Below are 5,288 nucleotides of genomic sequence, written 5' to 3'. Positions count from 1 at the left end.
GTATTAATAATATCTAAAGATTACAAATGAGATAATAGATTAAACAAACTTGAGTGACAAAATAGATTAAACAAACTTGATCTACGATGAATTTTAATACATAAAATTTAAATATAATTTAATCTTATAAAATCAACTCAAACTCGTTAAAATGAAATTTAATTTAATTTATATATTATAAATTGATTTTATTTGAAAAATATTAAATATTAAGTATTAAAGAAATTAACATGAAACCATTTATTATCGTTATTATATATATTATTAAAATGGAGAATATCAAAAAACAATGTGACCTACAAAAATAAATTAATAGCTTAGGGATATAACGGTATGAAAATGAAAGTAATAAATTGGTAAGACAGCTTAGGCACCCGCCCCTACACTTATCTTCGACCGACACAATGGTCTTGGTGTTACTCGTTATTAAATGTAACTCAATAATTTAGTTACAAAATTCAATGTTGGAAAACAAAATGTACCCACAAATTAGAAGAAAAGAGGCACCAAGTGGAAACATTGAGCGAAGCAATCAAGAACACATCTCATGCCTTTTTCTAATTCTCATTTTTCTATAGATTTTTTATTATTTAATCTTATTCAGCTACCGTATACTGATACAATGCATCTAAGATATCATAAAAAGTTAATTAATTAATTAATTAATTAAAGTATAGAATTAATGGTTATTTAATTATACTGTCTATGGCAATCGTATCAAATGGTTAGAAAAAAATACTAGATCCGATTGATTGAAGAGAATAATTCTTCATCTGTTTACGTAATTTAATCCTAAACAAAAGATTAATTATTCAATCAGTATCTGAAGAACATCCCGCAGTTAAGTTAATTAACGTATCAGTGCCATCTTTTGCTCAAACTATTATGTTTTGTAATCTATAATTAGTAATTTATTAATTGTACACGTGATTATTTATCTTACGCTTCAATAAATATTATTTTTTAATTATTGAGAAAAAAAATCTTAAATCTAAACGACTGCATGAAATCCTGTATATTAAATAAATTATCACTAACTCCACTCTTAATAAGACGAGTGCGAAGAAAATGGAGAGTAAATATAACTATCAGTAAATTAAAATTAGCATTAATTGCTACGAAAACATCAATTTAAATATTTCTCACTTTTTGAACTGTAAGAACATTGCTAAAATGTTTGAACTGTCAGTAACAGTAAAAAAAGAAAAAACATTATTGGTTGGTTATTGGTAACCACTGTCTTTATGTCAACTATATTACACTTACACACAGAAAGGTTAACAGGTGTGAAGAATGTAGATGCTATAAATGTAAAGCATTTCCTAATCTAAAGTGGGTTTACCTGAAAATTTGATTACTAGTCTGCAAAACTCACCTTCATTTCGGGGCCAGCAAGTTCAAAAAATATTCCCATCACTGTATTGTTGTTAGATCTACCAACGTAAAATTCTTAGCAGCAATGGCACCAAAGTCAAAACCCAAAGGCTATGTTAAGTAACAGTCACCAAACTAAGAGAGTCCTCATTGGCTATTGGCCAACCCCATCGGGAAGAAAGACCAATTCTTGGAGGATTCTACTTCCTTGCTTGCAACTTTCTCATTAGCCCACCACTCAATAACTAAATTCGGCCCAGGAGAATCCCCTCCTTCTGCATTATCAAAGTTGAATTCTTTCGGAGAAGAAAATGTTACACTTTCATCCTTGTGATGAACACTTTCCACATCTCCATCGTTTGCGATCTGCTGGGGGACATCATTGTGAGTTTCGCTCACGAGGGCTTCTCTTGAATTGTCTTCTTTTTCTGGTCCTGGTGTATCAGTTTTGAATGGAAGCGATTTAGTCGATGTCACTGCCTTGTTTTCCACACATTTCAATACTTCCTGGGAAGACACTTCGATAGAGAGGCTGTGATTTACACTAATCTCATTGGGGCGATTTTTTCTTGGATGTGGAGACCTTATGACCTCAGAAACCCAGTGACTAGGAAGAAAAGCAGCTTGAGTTGTGGATCGTATAGAATCCGGGGTGAGAGAGCCAGAGCCTTGACGTGACTTGTGTTTTTCACGAGCAGACAGTTTATCAATGTTTAAAAGCTTGGTAGGGTCACCCGTTGGAAAGTCAAGAAGGATGGAGCCACGAGAAGAGAACTCAGCATCAGGGAAAGGAGATGAGGTGCCAGAAGCTGAGAAAGCTGATCTTGGTGAAATGAGTTGACCAACAGGGCTTCCAGGTTGAAGCTGATAGGAGTGGAAGTCATATAGAGATCTTTGGAACCTTTGATAGGTATCGGCATTTTTGTTGTTGGGATCAAGCAGTTGAGCAAACGGCACTTCAGGTGAAGAAGGTGTGGTCAAGTAGACAGATTCGGGAGGTGGAGTGAAGGGAGCGGTTGAAGGTTCAGTGGTGAATGTCGAGAAAACGGGTGGTGAAACCTAATTGTGTTTCGTGGGCATATGGTCCAATGGCGAAGATAGATAAAGGACCACCGGGAGAGTACATGCTGGCAGACACAGAAGTGAGAGATAGGATACCACCTGGGGATTGAGCAAGAGAAGGAGGTTCTGAGTTGAGGAAAGATACAGGAGACGAGGGAGGTGCGGCGAAGGGGAATGGAATACCAGGTGCAGCTGTTGAACCTACTGCTGCAGCAGTAGCATCTGCAGCAGAAGGTGTGCTTACGGGAACAAGGACTGCATGCCCAATTCGCTTTTGGTTTTTGCGGTGTCCAAAACACCAATATATGCTCAGCCAGCTTCCCCAGGTTTTCTTCTACAACCAACAAAACTTGAGTTAATTTTCAGTCATAGAAGACGCCACAAGTAGGCCCAGCAAGAGTTTATGAACCAATGACTGCAGGATGAGGAAAGTAAGAAAACAAGACACTGAATTTCTCATTCACGGCATGACGGGGTCCAGACTGCATAGGATAAATACTATTAGCCTGCATCTAGACATCACCATTCCGGAAATCGACTCTGTGCGCAAAAACATGCAGAGTCTAATTCTGGTTAAAAGAATGAGATTCTAAATCATATGGCATTCGCTGGAATGGAACCAGTTTTGAGTTGTAGAAAATATAGAGACATGCCAGTTCTCTCGAACAATCGGATCACCGTTACATAATAAATAAATAAATCAGTATATTGAGAAAATAAATAAACGGTGAAACAAAAATGGAATGTTTCTCCACTATACCACATCAAACATAATATCATACACAGTTCTGCTTTAACCCTTAATGTATGTGACGTTGAATCGTTCAACCCAAGAAACAATTTTTTAAAATATCATTATTTTCGGATAGGAGATGATCATAACTGGTAAAGCAATCAGAGCAGAGCAACATTGAACAAAAGAAATGAAGTTTTGCATAATAGAATCTGATCAAGGAAAACAGAGCGAAGAAGGAACAGAGAACCGAAAGGTCTGAAGCATAAAAAAGACCAAATCCACATCTGTAGCAAAAACAAGTGATTATAGTATGAATGATTTATGTATTTTACCTGGACGTGAGGAAGAGATTGATTAATGCGATCGTCTACCGAAGCGATGGCAGTTGCAGCAGCGTTGATAGTCTCCAAAGTGTTGTTAACAGCTCTCATCTCTGCCTCTTGTTTTAGGATGGATAAAGAAGCAGACTAGCAGGGAGAAGGGGATTAGATGTTTCTAAATTTACATAGAGAAATGAAAAGCTGAGAAAAGTCGGAGGAGACTAACTGAAAATAAAATGAAAGTTTGATATGTATAGTTTATATATATGAATCGTGAAATTTGGGGGAGAGAAAAAGGGAGAGAGAGTGTATTGATGTTGAAGAGGTCAAAACACGGCAATGACTGACTAACTCGATTTGGTTTGGTTTGATTGGTGCTAATGTCATGTCAAGTGATTAACCAAGGAAGACCAGATGAGGCTTTACTATGCTACATAGGATCGTAATAATATTAAAACGGTACATCACATGATGTTTGGTAGTAGTATTGGGTGATGGTATTAAAGTGAAAGGAACTTACTCAACCGTTCCCTTGACTCTCTTATTCTCTCTCTGCATAGCATACCCATTCTTCTACTTCCGGGGGTACCTTGGTATAAATGCCAAAACGTGACACCTAGTATTAGTATAGTATATGTAATGTTGTTGTGTTGTGGCCGCCACACAAAACAACAAGAAAGGAGTCATTAGTGGGTTACTGTTCCCAAATAATGAAGTCCGTGTGCACGTGTGTTAGCGTTCACCCATTTCTCCAGTCCTTTCTTTCGGGCTCCACCGCACCCAAATATCTTCTTCCTCTTAATTCTCTAGATCTCTCAGATTTTTCCCTAACTAATGCTTTTCTTCTTTTCTAAACAATATCACTTTTTTTATCAAATCCTTCTTCGTTTCTTCGGATTCCGGATCTCAAACCAGCGTCACATATTTCCTTTTTCTTCTTTTTCACATTAAATTATCGTGCCAACATGCCAAATTGGAAATCAACACTAAAGCAGCTTTTCTCGACTTTTAAACGCCAGCTCAGTTTGCCAAGGTAAGTTGTATCGATTACCACATTTTTTCTATCTCAGAATTCTTTTTTTTTTTCATGTTTTTGCAGCGTACGGAAAGCAAGAAAAAAGAAAACATTGAGAAATTATAGAAGAATAAATAGGAAGAGGAAACATAGGTTGCAAAGGAAAAGCATGAGAAGGAGCTAAATAGGAGAAAAAAACAGGAGGATTGGTTTGCGCTTACCTAACATTGGTAGAAGATAATTATGACCTATTAAAGAGTTTAAATCCAAAGTCCACCTACTAACCTATGTGCCTTACAAAATATTCAGGATTGGGAAAAGGCAATTGCTTCCTGCATTCCAACCATTTTTTCCTCTACCCACATCAATTTTTCAAAATCACCATTTTAACTTTGTAAAAGTCACTTTCGGGTTATTAATTCTGGAGTAAGCTCTCAAAAACAAGATATTCCAAGTTTCTGGAATAACATTCTCAAAATAAAAAATTTCAGAACAAATTTTTTGAAATAAAATTTACGGAATTCATAAAATCGTTAGAAGTTTGGCAATTGATTGGAAATAAAATTAATTTTTAATATATAAGTGAATAAAAATCTTATTTTAAGTTAGTTTTATAAATTTATTTTGTGAGGTTGAATTATATTTTAAATTAATTTATAGAAATAATTTTTGGAAAAAAATTTCAGAACGAGTTTTTTTAGCATGTTTTTTTCTTTCTTCTGAAATAGCGATCTGATGACGCAGTAACAGCATCGGTGTGGTGTGGTGTAACAGTTGAAAG

General features: G+C 35.6%; 1 pseudogene across 1 annotated transcript; it reads right to left on the bottom strand.

Moving 5' to 3' along the window:
• Positions 1-1,112: 1,112 nt before the first annotated feature.
• On the bottom strand, positions 1,113-3,775 carry LOC124830498 (uncharacterized; annotated as a pseudogene). The gene is made up of 2 exons (XR_015782731.1): positions 3,505-3,775; positions 1,113-2,770 (listed from the first exon to the last, which is right to left on the bottom strand). The product of XR_015782731.1 is annotated as an uncharacterized LOC124830498 (transcript).
• Positions 3,776-5,288: the final 1,513 nt, after the last annotated feature.

This window comes from Vigna umbellata, chromosome 10, assembly GCF_029865625.1.
Source record: "Vigna umbellata cultivar VRB3 chromosome 10, Vumbellata_1.0, whole genome shotgun sequence".
In the NCBI taxonomy this organism is placed as follows: Eukaryota; Viridiplantae; Streptophyta; class Magnoliopsida; order Fabales; family Fabaceae; genus Vigna; species Vigna umbellata.
Note: the sequence above shows the minus strand (reverse complement) of the source record. Positions and strands in the feature narration are given on the sequence as shown.